A 14,234-nucleotide genomic window follows, 5' to 3' on the forward strand; every position below is an offset into this window, starting at 1 on the left:
TTTGTTATATTATAACGTTCACAATTTACCTTCAATGTGACTCATATTCATTAACTACTCCTCACTCAATTTTAGGATTTTTCTTCTCTATCCTCAATAATTAATACCCAATTTTAGGGGGTTTTTTTCTCTATCCTCACTAATCATTTTATTATATTATAACTTTTAACAATGAGTAAAGTATCGTTTTTGTCCTCAACGTTTGGGGTAAGTCTTATTTGTGTCCCTAACGTTTAAATTGTCCTATTTGTATCCTTAACGTTTATAAAAGTGATTCAATGTTATCCTACTATCAATTATACTAACAAATCAGATTATATTTTTCAATTATTCTCACTTGGATGTATTTATTCTCAATTAGGTCTCACTTGGATGTGTTCGATTTTAATATTATACCCACTATTTGTGTTTAGATTTAATTATGTCCCTAGAAAAGTGAATTATGTAAATGTTGTAGGAGTTAGTTTCAACATTTGATGAGCTATTTTTCGGAGTAGATCATCGATTCTATCCCAGACATTTGTATTCTAACTTCAAGAAGAGATTTTTAAAACTCAAACTAAAGCGCTCATGATGTGTATTGATGGCAGGATAACATTGAATCATTTTTACAAACGTTAGGGATACAAATAGGACGATTTAAACGTTAGGGACACAAATAGGATTTACCCCAAACGTTGGGGACAAAAACGATACTTTACTCTTTAACAATTTACCAACCACCAAACCGTCTGTAAAAAGTATTAATTATTTATTTAAATTAAAATTTTAATTATTATAACGTTAAGAATTTTTCCTTTATTATTATTATTATTATAATAATTAAATTAGGTTGGTTTAATAGTTAGTTCACTAGTTTACTTAAACAGATGTTAAGAATTCGAATTCTGCTTTGTGCATAGAGTAATCATATTTTATAATTAAAAATGAGGAATGTTAGGGAGACAGTAACTTTTGTGATTTGTAGCCATCAAATAGCCATCAATGATGATTTTAATGATATGAGATTTCATCCAATGGTTCACTTTTTTTTTCTGGCCAAAATTTAACAAAGTTGCTGGCTCCCTAGACTTTTTCATTAAAAAATATATTTTTAAGTAAAATTAGTGTACCCAACTCAGCCTATTCATAAGCTAATTTAATGTGCACCCCTATTTATACTTAGTAAGTTAAGGTGTCTACCACACTGTTTTCTTTTGTTTTTTCTTCCTAAACAAAGTCTCTATCTCTTTTTCTCAAAAATATATTTCAACAAGCTATTTTCAATTATAAGATGACTTATAAGAATGTTCTTTTGATCCTTGGAATTTTAACCGTGATTGTTCTAAGTCCTTCGGAGATTCTAGCTCGGGACTTACCAGCAACAGAATATACCCAAGGACCAGGTTTGTTTTAGCATTTATATATGACATAAAAATTGTTTATAAAGGACTTTTACTTGTTAACTCTAAATTTCTCTTTTTGAATTATCTTCAGAAGTGACGAAAAATATATATTTTATTATTGGGTTAATCACCAAAAACGTGCATGAATTATCTAATATTAAATATGTATTTCTCAAAAAATACATTAGACATTGAATTTTGATGCAATTTTTTATAAGTATAATTAAAAAATAAGATATTATTATTCAAACGCTAACAAAAATATACTCAAATTTTGCTATCGACAAAAATGCCATTAAATAATTTAAAAACGGGATAAAATTATCTAATATTAAATATGTATTTTTCAAAAAATACATTAGACATTAAATTTTGATGCAATTTTTTACAAGTATGATTAAAAAAATGATATATTATTATTCTTAAAATTTGGTGATTTTTTGTGATATTTTATTAACAAAAAATCACTAAATTTTAAGGATAAAAATATCTCATTTTTTTAATCGTATTTATAAAAAAGTTAATCAAAATTCAATTTCGAAGGCATTTTTTGAAAATACATATTTATTGTTGAACATTTTTATCGCATTTTTAAATTATTTGAGGGCATTTTTGTCAATAACAAAATTTGAATGCATTTTTGTTCAGCGTTTGAGTAATTCGAAAACGTTTTTGAAAGTTAACCCTTCATTATTTCATTATCAATCCATATTTTTATAGCATATGACATTTTCTTTTCAAATATGATTGTATTTCTCATGTTATCAATCTTCCGAACTTGCATATTTCTAAAAAATGTATCATTGTCTACCTGCAGTTTATAAAATAGAAGAAATAGGTCAAATTGCTGGACCAACTGGGTTAGGAAGAGATGTCAATGACTTGGATGGTGGAAAATACAACATTAGTCAATGTAAACGTCTTTGTTGTGCTGTAATAGGATTCTGTTTTTGTTGCTAATGGCATACAAATGAAAGATGTGAATTTGTTACATCTGTCTATGTTAAATCTTATAACTGCCATATGAGAATAAAGGAATAAAATGTATACCATAGGTAGAATAATAATCAATAGCTCTGTGCGTAGCTTGCAAAGATTATGTAACTGGATCTATTTGGTTGATGTGGTAAGGTTTTTGAAATTGCATTTTCTTTCATAAACAGGGCTTCTCTCTATGTTTTGTATTTTATTTTTAACTTTTCAAATTTATTTGATTTGTTGCCCTAATGAAGAATTATAATCCAAGCAATATAGTCTACAACTGTATACTAAGATTTTTTTTTTTTTAGAATTTTATCCTAAAAATAAAATTTATTCAAGACTTAGTTGACTTCTAATCCGATCCGCTAAATTAAATTAAATTAAGAATTAATGATAAAATGAGTCTCTAACATATTACGTATTATCGATTTAATTTTTAAAAGATAATAATGGGAATGAGTTTGTCTTAATTTTTTTTTTACTAATAACTTTATATTAACATCTAATTAGGGTGACAAACAAACTACAATCTGGGAGTCAACTTGTTTTTTTCCCATTAATTCTCCTCACAATTTTATTTCTATTATAAACATTGTACACTAAATTTATTATTTTTCTATATTTTTTCTTATTTTAATATTACCGATTATTCGATCATTGGTGAATTAGGATCGAGTTTTTTTCAGGGTCACTACCCATGCATTTTGACCAATCGGTAGCTATCATCTACTTAATTTATTAAAATTGAATTTTCTTCTTAACTAATGAAAGTGAGGTGTCATCTCCTTATGAGTTCATTTTTCTTTCAAAATGAAAATATTATTTTTTAATATATTTATATTTATATTTATTATTTACCAATTTTTTAATTTTTATTTCTCATATTTGTTAAAGATTTCTTTCTAATTATTGTCATTTAATTTACTCATTTTAGGTATTAATTATTAATAAGTCTCCATAATTATTTTTCAACTATTAGTATTATTAATATATTAGTATATTTTTTGAAATATTAGAGGTGAGATATCAATTTCTCATTAACTTTTTTTTCTAAAATAAAAATACTATTTTCAATATATTTATATTTAGTCTCTTCTCCATCTATTTTAAAAAATATTTTTTTATAATTATATAAAAATTAATATTTGATACATTATTATACAAGGTGTCAATCATTAAATATTTTTAATTATTCTAATTATTATATTAATTTATATAATTCTAATTCTCAATCATTATATAAGTTGATATACACGTTGATACAAGTTGATACTAATTATTATATTGATTGTTTAATACTAATTATCAATTATTAATATTTTTTAATTATTATTTTTAATCAAGCATAATTAGTGGCAAATTGATACATATATTAATGGTGACAAATTGATACCCATATCAAATAATAATAATAATAATAATAATAATAATAATAATAATAATAATAATAATAATAGAAAAGGTATAAACAGCACATATGTTATATTTTAAAAAAGCAAAACATATTTTTAAAAGGATTAAGATATCAATAATTAAAAATAAAAAAATAAATATAAATTTATAATTTTAATTGCCATAAATATGATACTAACGTTGATAGTGGTAAATTGATATTGATATCAATGATTAATTTCTATAATTATTTTTGTACTACTAAAAGCTATATAGTGTTTCTTTTGCGGTTCGTGAAATGAGATTGAATTTTCTCAATTTAGGTTCAGTTTTGGAAATTTTGTGTCAAAGTTGAAGATGCAATTTCAAAGATTGGTATTATATTTAAATAATCTTCTCTTAAGCTTTTTGTATTAAAAATAATTTTATAACATATGATGTTTTTTTGAGAAATTATTAGCCTTTTGGTGCATCAATGCAATGCCATTGAAGAGAATAAAAGTCAATTTAGTTTGACAATTTTAACAAAAAAATTGTCTGAATTTGTATGGATTCTAAATGTTCGATCTTATGATGTTATTTCGGTTGGTTGTTATTACGAGAATGACTATAATCTATACGTATCTAAGGACTAGAATAGATTAATATTATTTAAATAATTTAGTTCTAATATTAGTATTTAATTAAATTAATTTTTAAAAAATTTAAATTATTTCAATTTATATATTATGACTATTTTTTGGATATGTTATTTTTAAATATTTTAATATAAAATTTCTTTCTTTTTTCGATTTTTAAATTTATTTTCTTTCTTGGATATATGTATCACCTTTTTTGTTGTATTTTATATTAGTAATACAATTATTAAGAGAAGTATAATTCAGCAATAGATTAGAGTGATTAAAAATTTAATTATATTGTGTGGATACAAGATTGATTAATTAAGATTAAGGCGTGAAAAAGAAAAGTCACAATACGCAAAAATAGGAAAATAAGTGAAAATTGTTAATATATGAAAATTGTTAATATTTAAAAGAATAAAATATATTTTTTGTCTTTGAAGTTTGATAAAAATTTTAAAAATACTCTTAAGTTTTATTTTGTTTTAATTTTGTTCTAAAAGTTTTCGATTTGATCAAATATACCCGAACGACTAATTTTTCAAAAAATTTAATACCGATTCAACAACAATTTCATACTAATAACCTCTTAACACAAGTAAATCAAGCATAATTTTCATGCATTATTGTTAGATTGGTCTTAAATTTTTCAAAAATTTAGCCGTCAAGAGTATATTTAATGCAAATTGAAAACTTTTGGGACAAAATTGAAACAAAATAAAACTTAAGAATATTTTTAAAATTTTTACCAAATTTTAAGGACAAAAAATATAGTATACCCTATTTAAAACTTAATTCTTAGAGAAGGAAAAATTAAAGAAACTTAAATTTCATATAAGGGGATATATATATATTGTTGCTGCGTGAATAACCGACTCCAAAGTATAGCTCATTGTCCTGATGTTTGGACTCGCTTTTCTTTGACAAGATACGTCGGTTTTCTCCAAAAACGGCGGCGGTGGACACCTGTAAAACACTCCAATGCTCAAGTTAGTAAGAGTAGAAAATAAATATGAAGTTAACCTAGTGAGTCACTTGTATTTATAAAGTTGTTGTGTTTGGGACGGTTATAAATATTTTCAAAACTGGTTTGTAGAGTTTTAGCTAATTATCTTGTAACTGTATTTTAGTGACCTTGTTTAGAGAGATTTGCGGAGAGATTCCTGTGCAGATTTGAGTTGGCATGTAGTCATTTGATTTATAGGATAAATCTGTTAGGAGAGCAAAACACGTACTCCATATACTTCTCACGCGTCCGCGTCACCCATCTTTTACCCAACCCACGCGATTGCGTCAATCACGCGACCGCGTCGAACCCATTTCACCCTAGTCACGCGATCGCGTGCCCCACGCGTTCGCGTGGATTTGAATCCACTAATCCCAAGTCACGCGAACCCTAACCTCATCACGTCGCCCATACCCCCCTTCTCCTTCTCTTCTCTGCAACCCCTCCCTCCTCTGCCACCCAACCACCAACACTTCCAGCTACCACCGCCGACCACCGTGCCATCCCCACCACCGTACCCCATCGCCGAAAACCACCCTATCTCTCCTTCTCTTCTTTCTTTTCTTCCTCCACCACTCCCAACCTTCCCTCTCACCCACCGCCGCCCTCCTCCGCCACTGTCCCCCACCGCGGCCAACCTCCGACCGCCGTAACCCACAACCTTCACCCCCTTCTTCCTTCCTCTACCACCTCACCCAACCCAAACCCCAATCCCCAACCCGCCCCTGCTCCACCACCGCGCCGCCGTGCTCCCTCCCAGCGCCGCCGCGTCACCACCATCATCTCTCTGCCCTCATCTCTGTTCCATACATTTGTCCTTCTACACACCAGGTTCCACCATACTGCGATTCCTCTTTTCGATTTCTTAGTTAGTTTTTCAATTTTTGTTCAGAATCGGATAGTTAGAGATGCATGTTTGTAGTGGATTTTAGGTGGTTAGGTATCTAGGATGTGGTTAGTGGATTTAGGCCTGATAATTGCGCTGTTCTTGCTACTTGTTTTATCTATTTCGCAATTCTGATTTTGCTGTGATGCTCATACTGTTCATATGTTGTTCTTTCATGTTTCATGTTGCTGTTAAGACTGTTCTTTACTGTTCCTACTGTTTGTGACTCTTTGCATCAATATTTTTTTTCATATGAACTGTTTTTCTCGCTGTTTATTACTCGGGAACACCCAATTTTAGCCAGAATGCTGCCCGATTTTCTGCAAATTATTTTCATGTATTGAGTTTGGAAATTTCATATTTTGCCTTACCTGGCTACAACCAAACCATTTCATGACTGCCCGGGCTAGCATTCTTATTCCTTTTGATACCCTAGTTAATAACTTGCACTATTGATGATTTCATGTTAGTTTTGCAACTTTTCTATCCTTATGAATTATCATCAATAACCTGATATTTTTGCTTGATTATGAGTTGATTATTCTTTAAATTTGTGAATTTAGTGTTACATAGGAAACATTTATCATGCCACTTACCTTAACTTCCTTTTTACTAACTCACTACTTTCACTTTCTAACTTTCTTTTCACCTATTACCCACTTTTAACTCTCTAACTTCTCTTTTTGTCTTTTAACTAACTACTTTAACTTTCTAACTCAAGGCATGATTATTGTTTTTCCTAATTAACATGAATTCTACCTATATTATATTTTGGATTGTGATTTTTCATCTCCGATTTTTTAACTCACATACAGTCCAAAATGTACATATATTCAACTCATTTCATAATTCTACTGCTCGTTTGCCTTTATGCTTAAATTGCTATAAATCTTATTTGCCTACTTGTTTTCCTGCTTTTGTCCTTTAATTATATCCTGGAATCTCTACTTTTCAGGATGTCTGACCCTTAGCGCAAAGGAAAAGGCAAAGCAACCACTGGCAAACGAAAAAGAGGCGAATCCTCTATGTCCATCCTGGACATTTTGCATGATGACTCCTGGCGGAAAAAGCACTTTACCCCGCAGGAGAAGGCTGACCAGCTCCTTACTGCGAATGATCCAGTTAAATTTGCAAACAGATACTGTGAGCTAAAGTATCCAGTGTTTGCCACTTCCAGGAACCTGTACCTGGAGAGAACTTTAAAAATTTTAGAAGAACTACAGCAGTACACCTCCGAACAGATAAAACAAAGAGGCTGGTTCTTCTTGGGGAGAAACTTGACAGAGGTCAATGCTTCCTAGGTCAGAGAGTTTTACTGCAACTATTTCAAGACTTTCCTAGATGCAGTGCACCTCAGAGGGAAACAGATTTTGGTCACTGAGGAAGCCATTGAGGACATCCTCCACCTTCAGCCTAAATCAGATCAACCTAACGGTTACCAAAAGGTTGAGGCGGATATGCGCTTTATGAGATTTGACTGGGATGCTGTCAAGCAGAGAATAGGCCTTGATCCTACTGTCCCATGGGTCATGGGAAAGAACACAGTGATGCCTAAGGGAATCAAGCTGATTTACCTGAATGATGAGGCTCGGCTCTGGCACTAGATTCTGAGCAACTATATGATGCCGAACACTCATGAGACAGAGCCGCCCGCTGCTATGATCACCCTCATCTGGTGTGTGATGGAGGGTAAGGACCTGTATCTTCCACGATTCATCCGGTATTACATGGCTAGGGTCCATGTTAGAGGCACCCTCCCTTTTCCTTATCTGGTCACCCAGCTAGGCCGTCGAGCTGACGTGCCTTGGGAGCTTGCTGATGAGAAGCCACCTGCTGCGGACTGCAAGAAGATTATCCCTCACAGCAGGAAGTTTCAGGCTTTAGGCCACAGACCCTCATTCCTCACCACTTCTGATGAGACAACCACACCTTCAGCTGCCCCTTCTTCATCGAACACTGCACCAGCTACCACTACTGCCCCTCCACCTGCCTCAGATCCCATTTACCACCTCGTGCACCGCCTATTTCAGCAGCTAGACCAGATGGAGCGCCGCAACCAGCGGCATTATGAAAGATCTGAGCGTCGCAACAAGCGACGCTATGAGCACCTCAAGTTGATGATCCGATCCAGCGGCGACATCCTCTCCGAGCCTGACACACCATCAGAGCCATCTGAGGAGGAGGCGGACGAGCATGAGGAGGAGACACATGCACAGAGAGAGGCAGAGCAGGCAGGACCAGAGCAGGCTGTGCCACAGCATGTGGAGCCACACCAGATCCAGGCCGCAGACCCAGAGATTCCTCTACAGTTAGCACCTCCACTGCAGCAGACAGATCCTCATACACTTATCCAGTCTGCAGACCTTCAGGCTTCCACAGAGACACCAGCAGCCCATCCTTCCGGTGATGGCACTTCTTCACACCCAACTTGAGTGAGCATTGAAGACGATGCTATATTTTAAGTGTGGAGAGGTCGCCATCCCTGGCCTATCTTTTTTGTCTTTGAAGTTTGATAAAAATTTTAAAATACTCTTAAGTTTTATTTTGTTCTAAAAGTTTTCGATTTGATCAAATATACCCGGACAACTAATTTTTCAAAAAATTTAATACTGATTCAACAACAATTTCATACTAATAATCTCTTAACACAAGTAAATCAAGCATAATTTTCATGCATTATTGTTAGATTGGTCTTAAATTTTTCAAAAATTTAGCCGTCTAGAGTATATTTAATGCAAATTAAAAATTTTTGGGACAAAATTGAAACAAAATAAAACTTAAGAGTATTTTTAAAATTTTTACCAAATTTTAAGGATAAAAAATATAATTTACCCTATTTAAAACTTAATTCTTAGAGAAGGAAAAATTAAAGAAACTTAAATTTCATATAAGGGGATATATATATTGTTGCTGCGTGAATAACCGACTCCAAAGTATAGCTCATTGTCCTGATGTTTGGACTCGCTTTTCTTTGACAAGATACGTCGATTTTCTCTAAGAACGGCGGCGGGTGGGCACCTGTAAAGACACTCAAATGCTCAAGTTAGTAAGAGTAGAAAATAAATATGAAGTTAACCTAGTGAGTCATTTGTATTTATAAAGTTGTTGTGTTTGGGACGGTTATAAATATTTCCAAAACTGGTTTGTAGAGTTTTAGCTAATTATCTCGTAACTATATTTTAGTGACCTTGTTGAGAGAGATTTACGGAGAGATTGCTGTGCCGATTTGAGTTGACACGTAGTCATTTGATTTTATAGGATAAGTCTGTTAGGAGAGCAAAACACGTACTCCATATACTTCTGATGCAGCGCAATGTTTAAGCAGATTTTGATTTATAATTTTACCTAAACCGAGTTATAGCCAACAAAATATATATATATATACGCCCCATAAACGGGGCGGACCGGCCCGCCCCGCCAACTAAAATGGGTTCAAAATGCTAGCCCTCCCCACTTTATGGTGGATTGGCGGATTGGCGGGCTAGCTCGCTTGACTCTTTTTTTTTTTAAAAAAAATAAAATTCATTAAAATTAACCAAAAAATAATAATTAAAAAATAAATACGAATAAAAAATAGTCAAATTATAATATAATTTTTTTACTATTTTTTTAATTTTGAACTTCAATAAAATTGTTCAAAATAATATTTGTCAAGAATCATCTTTATTTTAAAAAATAAGTCACATAATTTGAACATATATACGAAATTGTAAAATAAAATAAATAAAGTAATAACTAAAAGAAGAATAAAAACAAAAAATGAAAAAAAAGTGTTTAAAAATTTTATAATTATTAGTTTTATAATAGTAATCACTCTTTTATTTAATAAAAAAAGAAAAATAAAAATCTTCGATTCGGTGGACCAGCCAACCCCGCCCTGTCAAAACCCGTCAATTTGGCAGTGCGAGTTTGGAGAATTTTTTTAATTTGGCGGACTCTAAATCCTAGTCCGACCCGCTTTTTTTAGCGAGTTTAGCAGATTGGCCCGACGGACTCGACCCGTTTTGCCACCCCTAGTGGATAAAGAGAAAAAATGGCTATCAAAACAGAATTCCGTAATGACTCCATTAATGAAAATATCACCATCTTTGAAATGCTTCAGCAGTTAGACAAGTTTGAGCTTTAAAAGAATTTTTCAACGGAAGAAAGAAAAAAAAAGCAACCCCATCAACATTCTATATAATTATGAATGCATTTTGATTTTATGTTGAATTAGCAGTTTTAATCAAATAAAATAAGAGGAGAAGCATAGTTATTGCACACTATTCATTATATATGGTGGTATATCTCACTTTCGAAGGAATTGTGTATATCTCACTTTAGAAGGAATTGAGCTTGTCTTTTTATTTTTAGAAAAAATGTATACTTCGACGAGAAAAAAAATACAGATAGTAAATATATGCAAAAGTACTTCGACACTCAAATTAGTATAAGAAGTATATATGAAAATAGTAAAATAATTCAAATCTTAAGATTTTTTTTTTTAAAATAAAAGATAACTTACATAGAAATTATATTATAAATGACATTAATGTTAAGACTGTTTGATAATTAAATTAGTCATTGTAGTCATTAAATTTGTTTGTTACAACTTAAAATTAAAATAAATAAAACTAAGTTACTACTCATTATGTACAATAAACGGATTAAGTTATTCAGGGTTAAGTTGTCGAGTTTTAACTTAAGTAATGGATTAAGTTTAATTAACCAAATATTAAATTAAATTTATAAAAGTTGAAATAAAATGAACAAACAAAAATTATCAAATTTATTATTTGTGACTTTATTTAATATTTTTTATAATAAATAAATATGAAATAAAACAAGTTTAAGATATTTTTTGTTTTTTTAGTATTATTGTAAAATAAATAACTTTAAAAATACATATAGCTTAATGCAAAAGGATTTGAATTATTTGACAAAAGAATAATAAAAACAAGTGAACCGAGTATGAATAATTAGAATATTTTTAACATAGTGATATACTCCGATTATTAAATTATCAAATAATAATAATAAATAATGAATTATAGCTTAGATAATATTAGTCTTTTTATACTTATCTAAAAATCATAGACTCATAAATTCAAATTTTACTCTTAATTTAAAAAAAAAAATCAATAATAATAACAAAATAAAAGGTCAAATGAAAATTTTATTTTAGTTGGGCACATTCTAAAAGAAATTAATGCATTCTAAATAAAATGAGAGTACGTTTCTAACTTATCTTCAACGTTTGATATTTTAAATATATACCTTACTATTTTGCTTTTACTTTGATTCTTGGAAAATTGTTTCACTTGGCAAGGATAACATGCTGGTCAACCTAAATTAATTTTTTGGATATTTGTAACTTTGTTTACCATATTTATATTTAGATTGTTTAATATTTGAGATATTTTAGTTAGATTTAGATTTGTCATTCTTATCTGATGTAATTTTTGGAATATCTTTAGATATATTCAATACATTTCAAAATTATACTTTATAACTAAAATGTATAGTTTGCAATAAAATTAGTAAAAAATATTATATTTTTATAGATCAATTAAATTTTTTATATTATATGATATTATAATTATTTTAAATTAATTTATTTTGATATAAATGTTATATAACTTTTAATTATTAAATTCACTTTTTAAAGATAAAATTGTATTCATTTATCATATAAATTTACAAAATTAGTATATGCTAATTATATATCGAATTGACCATTTTAACCCCGCTAGTCCAATTCATAACTGATGTGCACCCCTATATATATACTTCAAAAGTTAAGGTGTCTACCACATACTGCTTTCTTTTATTTTTGTTTTTATACAAAGTACTCTCTTATCTCTTTTTTAGCAAAAATATATTTCAACTAGAAGATGGCTTTCAAGAACGCTCTTTTGATCCTTGCAATTTTAGCCGTGATTGTTTTAATCCCTTCAGAGGTTCTAGCTCTGGACTTACCAGCAAAAGGATGTACTGCAGGAACAGGTTTGTTTTAGCATATATATATATATATATATATATATATATATATATATATATATATATAGTTTAATTTTGATGTACTGATAATGATCATTTACACAGTCAATATAAAAGGTAATTATTTTTTTTAACATGACGTTATGTGATTGAATACACGTGCTGATAATGCATCAAAATTAAATTCTTATATATAATTCATAAAAAATTGTTTATGAAAGGCTTTTACTTATGCCAATGAGTTATAGTTCAAATGGCATAGACTCCTCATACTCAATTAAGAGGTTGCGAGTTCGAATCATATATTTTTGCCAATGAGTAATAGCTCAAATGACATAGTCTCCCCATACTCAATTAAGAGGTTGCGGGTTCGAGTCTTATATCTTTTGGTAAAAAAAAAAAAGGACATAATTTCATTATTTCATTATCAAGTATCTATATTTGTAGCATATGATATGGTATTTTCTTTTCAATTGTATTTCTTATGTTATAAATTACAAATTATAATTCAACATGTTTTCGAAACTTCCATATTTAATTTCTAAAAATGTATCATTTGTCTACTTGCAGTTTATAAAATAGAAAAAATAAGTCAAATTGCTGGACCACCAGTTGGGTCAGGAAACTTGGATGGTGGAAACTTCGACATTCAATGTCGCAATCTTTGTTGTGTGCTGGGATACACTGTATGTTGCTAATAGCATACAAGTGAAAGACGTTAATTTGTTACATCTTTGCTATGTTAAATCTTCAAACTAGTATATGAGAATAAAGGAATAAAATGTATACCATATGCCTACACTTTAATTTGGTATATCGTAGGTTGAATAATAATCAACAGCTATGTACATAGCTAATAGCTTGCAAAAATGATGTAACTGGACCTATCAGAGTTACATGAATAATATTTTTCTTTTATCCATTTGTTTCATTTTATATCTTTTTATGTTTCATTTTATTTTGTTTTCTCCTTTAAATATGGTGGGTGTAAATCGTAAGAAATTATAAATTTAAAAATCACAAATAATCATGCTTAATGTATAAAAATAAACTACTATTTTTATTTATGAAAGATTAAGACGTAACATTTTTAACTGTAAAAAACGGAAATTAAAATTATTCCCATGAAAAATTAATTCCGTATGACAAAACTATATGTGAATCGTGTGACACATGTAAATCCTGTGAAATTAATAATTAATTAGCCAATAAATAAATTATTATTTAAAAAATTAGAAAAATTAATTTTATAATTTAGAAGAGTAAAAATATAAAAAATACGAATTTTGACGCTAATTTTAAAAATTTTGACATAAAATTGAGCTAACAGACCAAACCAAACGAACCAGGACTCAAGTAGGCCCAAGCCCATAATCTAATCCACGTTTAAAACTTTGATTCAACCTTTCCTCCCCTTTAAAAATTCAAAAATTTCACTGATTGAGAGGAGAAGAAGTAGATGAAACACAGTACCGTAACCCTTGTTTCCAATTTTAATTGCATGTAACTTTTAATTCGGAGTTCCGATTAACGAGCTGTCAGTGATCACGTGTTCGTCTCAAAATTTTTTTCAATTATATCTGAAGAAAGTGGTAAGAAATTTGCATTTATTGTTCAGTTATTCCTCTCCTAAATTTTGTGGATTTTGAGTTTAGGTATTGAGGAATTGAATGATTTTGATGGTTTAGATGAATTTTAGTAGCAGATAATCATTGGGTTTTGTCCAATTAATCCGTGGGTAAGATTGTGTTCTTGTTGATTTGAAGTTCAATTGGGCGGTTTGAAACGAAATCTGGGTGATTAAATTTGAGCAATTGACGTTTAGAAGCTTAGAGCTTGTGAAAGGAGAGATTTTTGAGGTGTTCTGAGTTTAAGGGGGAATCGGCCAAGGTATGGCTTTGGTTTCTCGTAGTTAATGTTTAATGTCACGTGAAAACTTAGGGTAGAAGACCTTAAGATAGGAATGAACTGAATGAATTATTGAT

General features: G+C 30.2%; 2 long non-coding RNA genes across 2 annotated transcripts; both read left to right on the plus strand.

Moving 5' to 3' along the window:
- Positions 1 to 1,200: 1,200 nt before the first annotated feature.
- On the plus strand, positions 1,201 to 2,547 carry LOC148575544 (uncharacterized). Its single transcript, XR_015899742.1, has 2 exons — positions 1,201 to 1,385; positions 2,203 to 2,547. It is a non-coding gene; the product is annotated as an uncharacterized LOC148575544 (long non-coding RNA).
- A 9,534-nt stretch (positions 2,548 to 12,081) lies between these two features.
- On the plus strand, positions 12,082 to 13,171 carry LOC148575545 (uncharacterized). The gene is made up of 2 exons (XR_015900183.1): positions 12,082 to 12,255; positions 12,820 to 13,171. It is a non-coding gene; the product is annotated as an uncharacterized LOC148575545 (long non-coding RNA).
- Positions 13,172 to 14,234: the final 1,063 nt, after the last annotated feature.

Source organism: Arachis ipaensis, chromosome B1 (genome assembly GCF_059453495.1).
Source record: "Arachis ipaensis isolate K30076 ecotype BB chromosome B1, ASM5945349v1, whole genome shotgun sequence".
Lineage (NCBI taxonomy): Eukaryota > Viridiplantae > Streptophyta > Magnoliopsida > Fabales > Fabaceae > Arachis > Arachis ipaensis.